Genomic DNA, 17,410 nt, shown 5'->3' on the forward strand with positions numbered 1-17,410 from the left:
GAGATTATCATAAAATACAGCTTTGCGATTAATTTTAGGATTGGAATATACGTGTCAGGCTTCTGAGGCAGCTGGCAAAGTTCTGTTTCTTGACGTAGACGATAATAAAAAAGGGATTTACTTCATAACACGCGATCAAGATCTGCGGTTTTCCATAAGTTCTATTTTGCAATTAAAAATGGTGGGAAAAATGAGTATATCAACTACTTAAACGTGAATTCTTTTTTTTTTAAGTTTATTTATTTATTTTGACAGAGGGAGGGAGAGAATCCCAAGCAGACTCCATGCTATCAGTGCAAAGCCCAGCGTAGGGCTCTCAAACCTATGAACTGGGAGATCATGACCTGAGCGGAAATCAAGAGTTGACGCTTAACCGACTGAGCCGCCCAGGCGCCCCTCAGATGTGAATTCTTTTTATGCACATGTCCCTGTGTGTTTTCATTTCAGGATCTCCTAAGACTTTGTCACAGATTTTGCCGTCGAACAAGTGAATTCCTGTATAAGTTTAATAGAGGGCTAGCTTACGACGCGTGTCATAATCTATAATCCAGGTCCTGTGAGTGAAAACAACACCATTTTCCCCCTATCAAACTGGCAAAGATTCGAAAAGACGTTATTACTCAGTGTTGATGGAAGTATGAAGAGATGGGCACTTGTGTGGCCCGCTGGGAGCAACATACAGTACGGTCTTGCCAGCGGGCCACTTTGTGGTCTGTAACACGGGCCTGAAAAATATTCCTGCTTTCTTTTTTACCCCGTAAACTCAGTTCTGGGAAGTTTATGTTGAGGGCTCGATCGGAGACGTTCGAGACGATATATGTACAAGGGTGGATGTTCTTGCCGCGGCTTTGAAACAGTGGACGTGCTTGCCAGTCGGGAAGTCGAACGATTCCCAAATGAAATACGATGCATCCGTGTGACGGTTTTGAACACAGGCACGTACAGTAATGACAATGATGATGACGGCCAACAGGTGTTGGTCGCTTACTATTTGCCGGGGACTCCTAGCCCTCTTTACCTGGGTTCTCTCATCCTCGCAATACTTGACGGTGAGGAGTGTGATACCATTTTGCAGACCAGAAAACTGAGGTTCAGAAAGGTTATATAACTCATCCAAGGTCACACTGTGAGTCAGCAAGAGCGCCAGGGCCTGAATCCAGGCCTGACTACTTGAGCTTACATCTAGGCTGTTCATAGTGGTGATATTTAGGTGGTGGCGGCGTAGTGGTTTTTATTTGTCTACTTTATATTCTCCTCTGTGATCTAACTTCGTAGAATAAACCGTCGTCAGTATTACAATCGGAAGAAGATAGTAGCTCCCGCCACACGGGGACGCACTGACTCGGAGTGCCAAGTGGCCAGGCACGGGAGCGGGGCCCAGGGTGTTGACGCAGGAAGTACACAGTCGCTTCCTTGGGCTCGGCCTCTCGGGCTCCGTGACCAGTTCAGAGGAGGGCTAGCCTCCCTCTGGCTCTGGTTAGGCAACCCCCTTGGTTAGTCCAGGAGGACTTGTGGCTCCCAGTGGGTCACCGTGGCCGCGTACTGTTGCCACAAGCATATCACCTCTTCCGCCTTCTACCTGGTCACAACCAGTCTCTTCCCCGGACTCGGATCTTTCGAGGGAAGATGAGGCGAGAAAACATGGCAGGCTCAGTGGGAACTGTTCTCTAGGCCCGGGAACACGTACTCCATAGCCCTGCCTTACTAAGGACGAGTCAGCATATGAAGGGAAGGGACCCAGGGAGTGTGCCCCAAGGTTAACGGAGAGACCTGGAAATGAAACCCAGCTCTCCTGCTTCTCAGGCCCCCCTGTGCCGTCTATATTTAGCCAGGCTGCCCCGAGCCTTGTCCACCTTGTCTGAGAGCCAAAGTAGGCACACAGTTTGCTCATAAACATTCCTGTGCTCGCCAACCATTTAGATGTTGGTTTTTTAAAATGCGAGCCTCCCCTTGCACCCAGCTCCTGGGACCTGCGGAGAATACCCACCAGGGGATCGGCAGCCCGACTTTCCCCCAAAGCCAAGTGACCTCAGCCGAATGCCCTAAAATGAAAGGCGTGTCTCCAACTGTTTCATCTTGGCAGGGCTCAGCGAGTGACTCCCTCTCAGACCCGCTGTTCCTGGTCCCAGTTCTTTGAGTGTGCTGACCTACTTTCTCCCCTTCAGAGGGAAGACAGAAACCAATAAACGTCTCCAGCGAGTACTCTGGCTTTCAGGAACATTGATTCTGTCTTCTGGCCCCTCGTCCTTTGCATGCTCCCTCACCGTGCTGCTATGACCACTGCCGTGTTTTCAGAGGTAGCATGGCCCGCACGTCGCAGGGATGGGGGCAGAGCCTTCCCAGCCTTCGTTTCCCTGCCGTGGCTCGTTGTCAAGTGGCACGAACCAGACTGGAAGTTGCTTCTGCATCAGAATCCTTTGGAAATCTGCGGGGCGCCTCTGACTCTGGCCACCTCACACCACGTGGCTGGATGCAGTATGGACTGAGAGATATCTAGCTTGAGACCCCAGACTGGACTACTTAACACACCTTTGGCGTGGGCCTCCAAGAAAAGTTTTGGCTGGCTCAACTCTTCAGCTGCCTGGACAGGCAGAATCCCTCTTTGGACGGGGTGTATACTTGACGCTCAAATACCCACATTAAGATTTTCTATGGCGAATCGATCGCTCCAGGCTGTCTCTACCCTTCTCAGTCTACACGCGCGTGCCCGCCTCCTCTAGCCATCAGTTCGAATCAGCTTGGAAAATATATACCCATTTTATTTATGTACTTATTTTTTAAAATATATTTTGAATGTTTGTTTATTTTGAGAGAGAGAGAAAAAAAGCATGAACGGGGGAGGGGTAGAGAGAGAGAGAGAGAGAGAGGGAGAGAGAGAGAGAGAGGGAGAGAGAGAGAGAGAGGGAATCCCAAGCAGGCTGAGCGCTGTCGCCACAGAGCCGGATGCGGGGCTCGAACCCACGAACCGTGAGATCATGACCTGAGCCGAAATCAAGAGTCACACGCTTAACCGACTGAGCCACGGGCGCCCTAATATTTACCCATTTTAATGTCAAGCTGAGAAAAGTGAATTAGAGGCATAAGTCTCCTGGGATTCAGAGGAAGGGTGTGGATAGGTCACATAACGTATTCCAGAGTGCCTTTCGGATTTTCGGCTGGCTTTAAGAACCTGCCATGTCGTTCTCCACGACCGTGGGTGAGTGAGTGAGTCTTCGTTAGCTCTGCTATCCCTGGGGTGCTCTGTCTCCTTTCTTCTCCACCCATCCCTATGTGCAGAGCATCCCATTTCATCTGCATCGGGTAACTCGGGATTTTAAAAAGGGCTCCAGGTCTCTCTTACTAGCCCCCAAATCACATTGGAGTCACAGCGGCCCCCCGAGGCTGCACCTCGGCGGCCAGCTGCTCTCAGGCCAGCCGGACCAGAGTTGGGGTGCGCCCTCCCCTCTGGAGGGCGGGGCTGCGGACAGCAGTCCGGGATCTCTGCTTCTGGGGGACCTTCCGCACTTGTGGCTGTGAAGTGGGTGGCCCCCACCCAATCATCTGCGTTGGGGGCAGAATGAGAACGAATAACCACAGGACCTCTGCATGCCCAGAAGCAGAGAGAGAAGGGGGCAGACGGGCCGGGGCACGAGGACGAATCGTGGGCAGCGGGTGGAAAGGGCGATGTTGCCAAGGAGTCGAACGATGGAGGGGACGGTACTGAAAGTTCTTACCTTCCCGTACATCTCAGAGTTTCCCCGGGGCTCTGAAGGGAGAGGAGCCCAACTGGCAGAGTGGAGAGAAGGCTTCGGAACCCGGGAGAAGCTTGTGGAGCTGCCGCATCAGAGAGAGCACGCTGTAGCGCAGCACTGTCCTAGAAGACTTTCTGTCTTGAGGGAAATGGTCTTCGTCCGTGTTCTCCAACAGGGTGCTCATTAGCCACACGGGGCTTTTGAGGACTCGAGATGTGACTAGCGTGACCAAGGAACTGAGTTTGAGGTTTCATTTGCCTTTAATTAATTCAGATGCGCCGAGGCACACGTGGCCAGCGGTTATCTGATGGGGGCAGGGCAGCTCTGGAGTCACGGTTGGCCCAGGCGAGCGGAAGTCGTCTGTCACCGTGGTTCATGGCGCAGACTGCGTGCCGTTGGACGGTGCCGGCCGAGTGCTGCGTTGCCATTTACCACCCCTGCCACCTTGGGCGAGTCACCTACCCTCCCGGGGCTTATTTTCCCATCCGTAAGATGGAGATCACAACAGCGCCGACATCACAGAGGGCTGTTGGCAAGATGAAATGAGCTCATCCACGTAGGACTCTTAACAAAGTGCCGGGCGTCCCTGGAGCGCTCAGGAAATGGTCGCTTTTATGATGTTTTCGGTGGCAGGGCGTTATGAGGTTTACTCCTACCTTATTTTCCTGTGCTTTGGCCCTAGTCACGGAACGCCAATAAATCGACCTCCCTTGCTCCTGCCTAGAGGGATGAGGATAATGGCGTTTGCCCTCCTCGACTCCCTGGAGCGCCACGGCAAAAGATCCGTTATTTGATTTTAGGACTTTATTGTGTCTGAGCTTTGAACGAAATGAGATTTTAAAATGAAAGAAAAGATGCAATAGGCAAGGTCAGAATAACAACATGAAAAAAGTCACATGCCCCACATTCCCCATTTCCCCATTCATTGAACGGGCCTTTCCTGAATCTGTACCGAGAGACGGGTGATTACAGGCACAGACCCTGCGCTTGTATCTGCTACTTACTAGCTGTGTGGCCTTGGGCAAGTTACTTCACCTCTCTGTCGCTAGCAGAGAGGGAAAGACACACAAACGTCTAAATCCAATACGGTGTCACCGACGATAAAGTTGGAGTGTGCACAGGCTACTGAGGGGCAATCAAGAAAGAAGAGATCTGGGGCGCCTGGGTGGCGCAGTCGGTTAAGCGTCCGACTTCAGCCAGGTCCCGATCTCGCGGTCTGTGAGTTCGAGCCCCGCGTCGGGCTCTGGGCTGATGGCTCAGAGCCTGGAGCCTGTTTCCGATTCTGTGTCTCCCTCTCTCTCTGCCCCTCCCCTGTTCATGCTCTGTCTCTCTCTGTCCCAAAAATAAATAAATGTTGAAAAAAAAAATTTTTAAAAAAAGAAAGAAGAGATCAAGTTGGCTTGGTTGGAGAGCAGTCTGGAAGCTCCACGGAACTGGAGAACAGGTGGCAGTGGGGGTGCGTGGCAAGTACATGTTTGCGGACAGAAACAAGGATCGTGGGTCTAGAGGAGTGAAGGCCACTGATAGATGGGTAAGGCTCGGATACAAGGCCGAGGGAGTAAATGGAAGATAAGGTCGAAAAGGTCAGTAGGGAGCAGGTCCTGAAAGCCTTTTACGTTTTGGGCTTAGGCATTTGTACTTTAGGGGCGCCTGGGTGACTCCTTTGGTTAAGCGTCTGACTCTGGGTTTTGGTTCGGGTCAAGATCTTGAAGTTCATGGGTTCAAGCCCTGCGACGGGCTCTGCATTGGCAGTGTGGAACCTGCTTGGGATTCTCTCTTTCCCTGTCTCTCTCCGCCCCTCCCGTGCTGTCTCTCTCTCTCTCTCTCTCTCTCAAATAAACTAAAAAAAAAAAAAAAAAAGGAATTTGTACTTTATTTTGAACAACAGGAAACCCTCAAAGGGGTTTAACTAGGGAAGTACCACAATCAAGGCGCTTTAAAAGGACCCCAGTGGCGGCAGTGGGGGGCAAGGTCGGCGGCAGAGATACCGACCAAGAGATGATTGTAGAGTTCCACGTAGCAGGTGATGAGATTGAGGAGGTGAAGTAAGTGTTGCAGGGACAGAAAGGTGGGGAACGGCCCTGTAGATGTTACGAAGAGACCCGATCAGCTGACGAATAAGTGATCGAGGATACGGAAGGAGGACCACTTTTGGAGAGGGAGTCTATGCAGTCATTTCAGGACACGTTGGGTGAATATAAGGTGGTGTGGTAGTGGCTCTGGAACTCCTGGAAGAAGGAGGTTGGGACTGGAGGTGTGAATGCAGGAGGTCTTGGGACACCTGGGTGGCTCCGTCGGTTGAGCGTCCTACTTCGGCTCGCTCAGGTCACGATCTCGAGGTTCGTGGGTTCGAGCCCCTCGCCGGGCTTGCTGCTGTCGGCACGGAGCCTGCTTCGGATCCTCTGTCCCCCCCCCCCCCCCTCTGTCCCTCCCCTGCTCGCGCTCTCTCAAAAATAAATAAACTTAAGGGGCGCCCGGGTGGCGCAGTCGGTTAAGCGTCCGACTTCAGCCAGGTCACGATCTCGCGGTCCGGGAGTTCGAGCCCCGCGTCGGGCTCTGGGCTGATGGCTCGGAGCCTGGAGCCTGTTTCTGATTCTGTGTCTCCCTCTCTCTCTGCCCCTCCCCCGTTCATGCTCTGTCTCTCTCTGTCCCAAAAATAAATAAACGTTGAAAAAAAAAATTAAAAAAAAAAAATAAATAAATAAACTTAAAAAAAAATGCAGGAGATCTTAAACTCTGCATCAGGTCCTCATTTTCCCCCCCATTCTCCACTTTCTTCTGAGGTTATCTCCACTGCTCTCAGTCCTTTAGGCTGATGAATTTCAATTATCAATCTCTCCTCTCTAGCACTCACCACCTCACTAAGGTCTAGACTTCTTTTTTTTTCTTAGTTTTTTTTTTCCCCCTATTTTATTTATTTGAGAGAGAGAGAGAGGGAGAGGGGCAGAGGGAGAAAGAAAGAATCTTAAGCAGGTTCCCCGGAGCCCCACGCGGGGCTCGATCCCACCATTCTGGGATCATGATCTGAATTGAAACCAAGAGTCAGATGATCTGAATTGAAATCAAGAGTCAGATGCTCAACCGACTGAGCCACCCAGGCGCCCCGGTGTAGACTTCTATATGCAGCCAGCTACTTAGGATTCCCAGTTGGATGACAAATGCACGTGTCACATTTACCATTTCTAAAACTCAGTTCTTGAATCGGTCCCCACCCCCACTCACCCCTCCCCGAGTCTTACATTCTCAGTGAATGGTACCCACCGTCTGTCCAGTTGCTTAAGCTAACAACCTGGGGGTCAAACGCTCTGGTTGTTTCTTCAGCTCGCTTTTGTAGGCAGTCCTTCCTCTGCCTACCCCTTTAGAATCTCATTTCACTCTCCAGGCTCTCCCTGAAGTGACGCTAACTAAGACCATACGTTCCCCGTGGCTTCAGCAACCTCCATCCAGACCCTGGCCCGTTCGTTCCACAGATACCCACTGAGCACCTGCCGGGTCCTGTGTTGAATGCTACGGATTCAGTAGGGACCAGGCAGATAGAGTCACCTCTCTCATGGAGTTTATCTTTGACTGGTGGGGGAAGGCATACAATAAACAAGCGAACCAATAAATGAAAGAATTCCAGATTGATGGTAAGGGAGAGAATAAAACAGGGTGATGTGATGAGACGCTGACCGGGGTCGGGGCCCTACTTAGTCAAGATGATCAGGGAAGGCCTCTCAAGAGAGAACAAAATCGGGGCACCTGGGTGGCTCAGTCGGTTAAACATCCGACTTCGGCTCATCTCGTGGTTCATGTGAGTTTGAGCCCCGCATGGGGCTCTGCACTGACACTCTCTGCCCCTCCCCGCCTCGCTCTCTCTCAGAATAAACAGACTTAAAAAAAAAAAAAGAGGAAACAAATTCTAGGAGCATAGCGAACAAGGATAGCATGATGACGTAAGATTAGAGATTCAGACAAAGGCTCTATCTTATTCGGTCAAAGGAAAGAGCCTAGATGTTATACTCAGTACAATTGAAAGCTCTTGGAGAGTTTTGAAGCAGGGAGCCAGATATGGCATGATTTAAATATTTAAAAGTTGGCTCTGGCTGCTGTGTGGAGAATGGCCTGTGTGGGCAGGGAGGCCAGCGAGGAGACTTGCGCTGATCCGGGAGAGACAGTGGTGGCTCGGGTTACACGGGAGGCCGGAGGAGGCCAAGGACAAGGAGAGAAGGAAAGAGAGAGGAATACGTTAAGTGAGGAGACCCGGTGGAATTTGCTGGGTGAGGGATGGCAGATGAAGGAGGGGAGGCAGCCAAAGGCCCTAGCACGGGCCCCGGCAGGTGCTCAGTGGGTACCTGTGGACCGAATGGGTCAGGGCCTGGATGGAGGTTGTCGAAGCCACGGGGAACATACGGTCTTAGTTAGCGTGGCTTCAGGGAGAGCCTGAAGAGTGAAATGGGATTCCAAAGGGGTGGGCAGAGGAAGGGCTGCTTAGAAAAGCAAGTTGAAGAAACAACGGGAGTGGTGGGAGGAGAAACAGGGAAGTGTGATGTTACAGAAGGCCGTCCCGCTTCCCTCTCCAGAAGTAACCCATGCTAGCAGATGGGCGGGTAGCCTTCCAAATCCTCTTCTGTATATTTACATACATTCACAAATGTTTATATTACATGCATATGTAGTTTTGTGGTTTTAATATAAATGAGCTCAGAGTACATGCATTATTCTACCCCCTGCTTTTTTTTTTTTTTGAAACAACAGCTTTCTTGAGCTATAATTCACATAACGTACAATTCGCGCACAGAAAAGTGTATGGTTTTTTAGTATCTTCCCAGATATGTGCAAGCCCCACCATAGTCCATTTTTAGAACGTTTTCATCATCTCAAGAAGAAGCCCCGAAGCTTTTCGCTCTCCCTGCCTGTCACCCGTCTCCTCGCCCCCAACCCTAAGCAAGCACCGATCTCCTTTCTGTTTTTACGGATTTGCCTGTTCCGGGCTTTAATATAAATGGAAGCATAGAACACGTCTTTTGCGACCGGCCTCTTTCACTTCGCATGGTGTTTTCAGGGTTCATTTATGTTGTACTGTAAATCACAACTTCGTTCATTTTTATTGCCACGTAATATTTCACTGTGTGGATAAGACCACATTGTGTTTAGCCATTCAGCGGTGGGTGGATGATGGGTCGTTCCCCCTGTTGGCCGTTAGGAAGGATGTTGTTATGAATGTTCAATTACAAGTGCTGATGGGGACACGTATTTTCACGTCTCTGGAGTATATTCCTGGGAACGGAATCGTCTATGTTTGACACTCTGAGCAGCTGCCAGGCGGTTTTCCAAAGTCACTGTACCATTTTCCATCCCCACTGGGCGGTTTGCTATCGCTTACTTTTTTTTTTTTTTTAAGGTTTACTTATTTGAGAGAGAGAGCGTGAGCGAGGGACAGGCAGAGAGAAAGGGGGACGGAGGATCTGAAGCAGGCTCCAGGCTGACAGCAGTGACCTGAGCCAAAGTCAGACGCTCAACCCACAGAACCACCCAAGCGCCCCGTTGTCACTTACTTTTTTTATTTAATGGGCCTTGAATAGTTTTCCATATTTCCGTATTCCAAATACGGAAATATGCCCATATGCCAATATGGCCTATTTCCGTATTTCCATACAGATTTCTTGTACACTTAAAAGCTATGTGGTATTTCACAGAGATCCTTCTTTTCAAGATGATCCTGCCTAAACCACTGTGTTATTTCCTCCCCGCAGGGCCCGGCAGCCTGGAAAGAGAAACGGTGGTGGTGGACGATCGCACCGATCCCGATTTGGAAGTTGTGTGGCAGGTGACTTAGAAGGATAAGGTGAGGAACGGTGTTGATGGTAATGGTAAGTGAGTACTCGAAGTGAGTGATCAGCCCTGGCACAGATCAGTCCTGGTAAGTGACAGTGACAAGAAGCTGGAGTGTAGGTTTTGCATGAGGGTGGAGAGCTAGTTTTTTGTCTTGTTTTGCATTTACCCATTTTCTCTGTTGATTTCCTTCCTTCCTTCCTTCCTTCCTTCCTTCCTTCCTTCCTTCCTTCCTTTCTCCTTCCCTCCCTCCCTTCTTCCTTTCCCCCTTCCATCTTTCTTTCTTTTTTTCTTTCATTCTTTCTTTCTTCCTTTCTTTTTCTTTCTCTTTCTTTCTTTCTTTCTTTCTTTCTTTCTTTCTTTCTTTCTTTCTTTCTTTCTTTCCTTTGTTCCCTCCTTCCTTCCCTCCCTTTTCATTCTTCCTTCCTTCCTTCCTTCCTTCCTTCCTTCTTCCTTTCTTTCCTTCCTTCCCTTCCTTCCTTCCTTCCTTCCTTCCTCCCTTCCTCCCTAAGATTACATCATTCACTGCTTTGCATTCTCAAACGGCTGATTCAGAACAGAACATAACTTTGTCTTGTGACTCAGAGTGTGCACTGTGACCATCTGCTTTTGCCCTGGACCTCTGAGGCGTGTAAGAATATGTCTTTCTCTGTTAAATGGGTCCCAGATCCCTGTGCTTTTGAAATCCTATCTGCCTCAACTTCCATCTTTACTTTTTGGCGTCGGAGACTGCGATGTCAGAGCTTACTGTAGGTTCTTCTAATATACAGTTTCTGGACCGAGGACTGGACTCCCTGCATCTCCTGTGAAGTTTATGGGTTTCACGATAGCAATTTTATATGCCGTTTCCATGCTTTTTCTTCCTCTTGTAGGTTTGTGGTTACATTATGGCAGAGGTTATGAGAAATCTGATCTCCAGAGAAGAATCGGTGGCTCTTTAATTTGATCTAAGCTCTTTGGGGCAGGCTAGATTTCCGGCACTGAGGACGTTAAGGAATAAGTGTGTGTTCCCCCTTATCCCCACTCTTTTCCATGGTGGGGACCCACTCTGTTTAATATCGTCACCACTGGCTGCGTGTGGCTTTTACAACTTAAATATAAATGAAATGAGTAAATCAAATTACAAATTCAGGGCCTCAGTAGCACTGGCCACATTTCAAGTTCTCGGCAGTCCCCTGTGGCGAGGGGCTTCCATCCTGGAGAGCGCAGATATAGCACATTTCCATCATCACGGATGGTTCTATCAGACAGCGGTGGCCTAGTCTTTGAGCCAATCTCCTGTCAGGTTTCGCCTTCCCAGACTGGAGCGTCTCATGTTTTTAGCGGAGGCCACGGTCCTCCCTGTCCTACAATAGCCCCCAACTTCCCATCCCTGATCATGTCCCTTGTCCACTGTCAGTGTAGTAGTTTTCTGTTGTTGCTATAACAAATTACCGCACACTTTATGGCTTAAAACAACACGAATCTATTACCTTAACGGTTCTGGAGCTCCGAAGTCTAAAAGCAACCATTTTCCAGCTTCTGGAGGCCGTCTGCATTCCTTGGCTCATGCCCCACCCCCTCCATCTTCAAAGCCAGCACAGAGCACCTTTAGATTCTCTCTCACACTCTCTGACCTCGGTCTGCTTCCACAGGCGCATCACCTTCTCTGACTCGTACTCTCCTGCTTCTCTCTTATATGAAGTCTGTCGTTAGATCGGGCCCACCAGGATAATTCAGGACATTCTCCCCATCTCAATATCCTTAACTTCACTGCCCCTGCAAAGTGCCTTTTACTATGTAAGGTGACATATTCATCCATCCCAAGGATTAGGGCATGGCCATTTTGCGGCGTGTGTGGGGGGGGGGTGGATCATGTACGCGGATGCCCCAAGGTTTTACACGAAGGGAGGAGCGTGTTTGAAAATCTTCTTTTCTGGGACGCCTGGGTGGCTCAGTCGGTTGAGCGTTCGACTCTACATTTCGGCTCCGGTCATGATCCCAGGATCAATCGTGGGATTGAGCCCTGCATCAGGCTCTGCACCGAGAGTGGAGCCTGCTTAAGATTCTCTGTCTCTTTGGGGCGCCTGGGTGGCGCAGTCGGTTAAGCGTCCGACTTCAGCCAGGTCACGATCTCGCGGTCCGTGAGTTCGAGCCCCGCGTCGGGCTCTGGGCTGATGGCTCGGAGCCTGGAGCCTGTTTCCGATTCTGTGTCTCCCTCTCTCTCTCTGCCCCTCCCCCGTTCATGCTCTGTCTCTCTCTGTTCCAAAAATAAATAAACGTTGAAAAAAAATTTTTTTTTAAAAAAAGATTCTCTGTCTATCCCTCTGCCCCTCTTCCCTGCTTGCTTGCGTGCTCTCTCTCTAAAATAATAATAATAATAATAATAATAATAATAATAAAATAAAAAGACTTTGCCTAACCCAAGGTCATGAAGAAAATAAATAAATAAATAAATAAATAAATAGGTAGATAGATAGATAGATAGATAGATATTATTTTCTGCCTCTGTCCTGTCAGGAAATACCAAATTTTGATTAAGATTCTCTCTCTCTCTCTGTCTCTCTCTCTCCCTCTCCCCCTCTCCCAGTGTTCTCTCTCTCTGTCTCCAAAAAATAAATAACAAAATAAATCAATGACATGAAAAGACTTTGCCTACCTCAAAGTCATTAAGATTTTAAATAAGTAAATAAGTAAGTAAATAAATAAATTTAAAAAATCTTATTTTCTGCCTCCGTCCTGCCAGGAAATACCAAAGTTTGGTTGTTCTGACGTCTCACAGTAGGATCGTGTGAAGATAGTGGCACAGGAGTATCTTTCAGGCAAGACCGACCCACAGCTAACTCCGTGCCCCGCCACAGCGCTCGCCCCACTCTGTTTCAGGGCTGATCTCTGCCAGCCTTTCTTCTCTCTCTTTCCCACACACAGACCCCCAGAAAACCTGGAAGCGTGATATATCAACCAAGGCAAAGCCCCCAGAGCTTCTCTTCGCCCAGGAAAGGGTGGCAGCTGAAAGCCTGAGTCATTCCTGGGAGAAGCAGCAGCAGAAACCAGAGTAAAAACGGTCTTCTATTTTCAGGCTGGACAAGACGGCATAGTCTCATTTCTCCTCGCTCCTCCCCGCCAAGGAGAACTGCGGGTGCTAGAAATGATTCAAGAGGCAACCAAAGAAGAATTCCCAAAGGTCTGAAGAGGAAGGCAGAATGGTCAGGGACCCCAGGACCGGGAGACATCGTAGCAGCAGGGCGCCTTTTGACTCCCCACCCAGCAGAAGGAGGGGAGCCGGGCCCCCGCATTTCCCAGTAGGCAGCTTCTTCCTCCGGACTGGACGCGCCAATCCGCGTGGGCCCCACGGGCCCCCGGCAACCCCGGCAAAGGGAATCCAGCAGGGAGCCCCGCTGACACGAAACAGCCGGGGGGGGGGGGGGGGGGACACGCTCTCCTCTCCCGCCACGCGGGGCTCCCTTCCCTGGCCACGAGACACTGTGCAGCCAGGGCATCGTCATCAAGGGCAAATCCGACCACCACGAGTCCTCTGGCCCAGGAAGGAGAGGTACCAGGATGGCATATGGCACCGGCAAGGGCTGCGGGTTCCACCGGAGCAAGCAAAACCAGGGAAGCTTAGCTGTTCCCGCAGACTAGAGACTCACTCCCTCCACCTGCGGGCCTCAGGCCACCCAGCCTGGTGGAACACCTTCTGCTCCCTTAGGCGGCACCGGTGCAGACCGGCGGGGGCCCCCCGTCAGCGCCACATTAACGAGCGGACGAAAATAGCATCGCAGAGGCTCTGCAAAGTAAATGGTCGTTGAAATCACAGCCTACAAAAGTAGGCCAGGACCTGCACGCTGAACCTAAACGGAGTGACCGCTTACTAAAACAAAAGATTTAAATAGCCTCCTGGGGCGCCTGGGTGGCTCAGTCGGTTCAGCGGGCGACTCCTGATTTCGTCTCAGGTCATGATCTCACGGTTCGTGAGTTCGAGCCCCACGTTGGGCTCTAGGCTGACGGCGTAGAGGCTGCTTAGGATTCTCTGTCTCCCTCCCTCTCTCAAAAATAAATAAACATTTAAAAACAGAGTTTAATTTGTTTTTAAATGTTTATTTATTTTTGAGAGACAGAGAGACACAGCACGAGCAAGGGAGGGGCAGAGAGGGAGGGAGACACAGAATCGGAAGCAGGCTCCAGGCTCGGAGTTGTCAGCACGGAGCCCGATGTGGGGCTCAATCCCACGAACTGTGAGATCATGACCTGGGCTGAAGTCAGACACTTAACTGACTGAGCCTGACCTAGGTGCTCCCCCCTCCCTGTCCCCGCAAAAAGATTTAAATAGTCTCCTGACATAATAGCCAAAATGCAATGAAAAATCTCCTCTCGTGCCAAGAACTAGAAAATCAGGACTTGAATAAGAAAAGACAATCAGCTGACATCAATAGGGAGATGAATCAAATATTAGAATTATCTGACAAGAATTGTAAAGCAGCCATCACAAAAATGCTCCAGTAAACAATTGCAAAGTCTCTTGAAACAAAGGAAAAAATGGAAAATCACAACAAAGAAATACAAATTATACAAAAAAAGCGCAAAGTGGAAATTATAAAACCGAAAACTTACAGTAACAGAAATTAAAAAAAGAAAGCAACTTAGTGGGTCCATAGTATAGTGAGACGACAGAGGATAGAATCAGTGAACTTGAGGACATATCAATAGCATTCACTCAGTGTGAACAACAGAGAGAAAATAGACTGGTAAAAAAATAGAGCCTCAGAGACCTGTGAGAAATAAAAGATTTGGGGCGCCTGGGTGGATCAGTTGGTCAAGCATCCGGCTTCGGCTTAGGTAATGCTCTCACGGTTTGTGAGTTTGAGCCCCACATCAAGCTCTGTGCTGACAGCTCAGAGCCTGGAGCCTGTTTTGGATTCTGTGTTTCCCTTTCTCTGCCCCTCCCCCTCTCTCACTCTGTCTCTCTCTGTCTTTCAAAACTAAATAAATGTTAAAACAAAAAAATTTTTTAATGAAATATTGAAAGATCCAACACTGATGTCATCTGAGCCCCAGACGGATATCAAAACCAGACAATGACTGTACAAGAAAGAAAGAAAGAAAGAAAGAAAGAAAGAAAGAAAGAAAGAAAGAAAAAGAAAAAGCAAACTACAGGCCAGTATCCCTCATAAATTTGGACACAAGAATCCTCAACAAAGGCTTATGAGCAAAATGCATCCAACGATGTGTAAAAGAATTATATACCATGATCAAATGGGATTTATTCCAAGTATGTAAGGCCGGCTCACTATTTTTAAATCATTCAGTGTAGACCACCATATCAATAAACTAAAGAAGAATCATATGACCATATCACTTGACACAGAATAAAACATTTGACAAAATTCAACATTCATGACAAAAACTCAGTACACTAGGAAGAGAGGGGAGCTTCCTTAACCTCATAAAAACCATCTATAAAAAACTTACCACTAACATTATACTTGACGGTAAAAGCAGAATACTTTGCCTCTGAAGGCTGAAATAAGGCAAGCATGGCTGCTCTTAATCACTTCTATAAGTGATGTCTTATCGACATTATACTGGAAGTTCTAGCCAGCACAACACGGCAAGAAAAGGAAATAAAAGACATCCAGATTGGAAAGAATCAAGTGAAACTGTCTCTATTTGCATAGGACTTGGTTGTCTACATGAAAAAAAAAATCACAGGGGTTCAAAAAAAAAAACCCTTCTAGAACTAATAATCGAATTCAGCAAGGTCCTATGACGCAAGATCAATACACAAAAATCAATCACGCTTCTATATACTAACAATGTGGAAATCTAGATAAAAACCACAATACTATTTATAATTGCTTCAAAGAAAATGAAATTCTTAGGTATCAAGCTTAACAAAACATGTTTCATCTATATGCTGAAAGTTATAAAACACTGAGGAAGGAACCCAAAGAAGACAATAATTTGAGAGACTTACTGTATCCATGGATTAGAAGACTCAACATAGTAAAGATATCAGTTTTCCCCAAATTTATCTATAGGTTAATGAAATCCCTATCAAAATCCCAGCAAGGATTTTTATAGGCATAGATGAGATTATTATAAAATGTATATTGAAAGACAAAGGACTTAGAGTAGCTAAAATGATGTTTGTAAAGAATAACCTGGGGGGGGGGGGTGGAATCACTCTTTCCAATGTAAAGGCTTACTATATAGCTATAGTAATCAAGACAATAGTGGAGGGTAGACATATAGATCAATGGAACAGAATAGAGCACCCAGAAATAAACCCAATTTTTTCAACTGAATTTCGATAAAGGTATAAAAGCAAACGTCTGAAGAAAGGGTAGCCTTTTCAACAAATAATGTGAGAGCAATTGACTTCCTTAGGCAAAGAAAGAGAAAGAAAGAAAGAAAGAAAGAAAGAAAGAAAGAAAGAAAGAAAGAAAGAAGAAAGAAAGAAGGAAACATCTACTAATTGAAGTTCATCAAAATGAAAAAAAGTTGCTCTCTAAAAGATCAAGCTACAGACTAAAAACAAATATTTGCAAACTGCATATCTGACCGAGGATTTGCATCTAGAATATATAAAGGGTTCTCAACACTCCATACAATTAGAAAATGGGCAAAAGAGATGAACGGACGTTTCACTAAAGAGGATGTGCAGATGGCAAACGATCCATGAAAAGATGTTCAGCATCACCAGCCGGCAGGAGAATGCAAATCAAAACCACCATGAGATATTACCACACGCCCATCAGAATGGCTAAAATAAAAAATAACGACAACACCAAATGCTGGCGAGGATGTCATGAAACCGGATATCTCATCCATGTGTTGTTCGACCGATTAATAGTCAAGTAAACTGTGGTATATCTATGTCATGGAATACTACTCAGCAATAAAAGAAATGGGGGGATGGTTCACACAATGACTCGAATGGATCTCCTGGGAATTTCACTGAGTGAGAAAAAGCCAATCTTCGAAGGTTACATACTATGTGATTATATAATACTCTTGAAATGACAAAAAGACATGGGGACGTGGAGAGTGAGTGCCAGGGGTTAGGGAATAGGGCAGAGAGGAGGTGGGTGTGGCTGAAAATGGTAACAGGAAGGATCCTTGTGGTGATAGCACAATTCGGTACTGTGTTGGTGGGCACGTGAACACGCACTTGTGATAAAATTGCATAAAACTAAATGCAGAGACACCTACGGGCAAATTATTACGAGTAAAACCAGGGAAATTTGCACAAGATCAGTGGATCCTAGCAATGTCTGTATCTTGGCTGTGATATTCTACTCCAGTTTTATAAGACGTTACCACTAAAGGAAACTCAGTAAAGGGTACACACGATCGCACTGTATTATTTCTTACAATTGCATGTGAATTTACAGTCATCTCAAAAAGTTTAATTAAAACAAAGATAAAGACAGAAAATTAGGGCCTCGAATATTTTGCCAGAAGCTGGATTAAGGAATCTGGCTCATTGTGCATTAAACTAATTGGCCATCTGGCTACCAGACTGGATAAGTATTTTAAAAAAATGACTCCCCAAACCTGGGTATGCAGCACGTTAGAGGGCCTTAATAATCCACAGAGGTACTGTTCACCTTCTGGAAATTCTCAGTAACCAAATTGATTTTATTTTTTATTTTAAGTTTTAGAGAGGGAACACGAGCAGAGGAGAGAGAATCTTAAGCAGGCTCCACACTCAGACCGAGGCTCGATCCCACAACCCTGGGATCATGACCTGAGCCGAAATCAAGAGTCGGATGCTCAACCGGCCAAGCCACCCAGGTACCACACACAGTAACCAAATTTAATGGAAAATCACTTTCACGAGAAAGCAAGCATTTGTCATCTACATCTTCGTATCAGAGGGCAGC

The 17,410-nt window shown here is 47.6% G+C and overlaps 1 long non-coding RNA gene across 2 annotated transcripts in view; it reads left to right on the forward strand.

Annotated features, from left to right (window-relative positions):
* Positions 1–9,777, forward strand: part of LOC122477222 — a 35,685-nt gene extending 25,908 nt beyond the window's left edge. Inside the window, exon 3 of one of the 2 annotated variants that reach the window (XR_006295653.1) lies at positions 9,467–9,777. This is a non-coding gene — a long non-coding RNA (uncharacterized LOC122477222). Of the gene's footprint in view, positions 1–2,165; positions 2,279–9,466 lie in introns of those variants that run through there. The other variant, XR_006295654.1, reaches the window with a different exon arrangement.
* Positions 9,778–17,410: the final 7,633 nt, after the last annotated feature.

The sequence above is a fragment of the Prionailurus bengalensis genome, chromosome X (assembly GCF_016509475.1).
Source record: "Prionailurus bengalensis isolate Pbe53 chromosome X, Fcat_Pben_1.1_paternal_pri, whole genome shotgun sequence".
Lineage (NCBI taxonomy): Eukaryota > Metazoa > Chordata > Mammalia > Carnivora > Felidae > Prionailurus > Prionailurus bengalensis.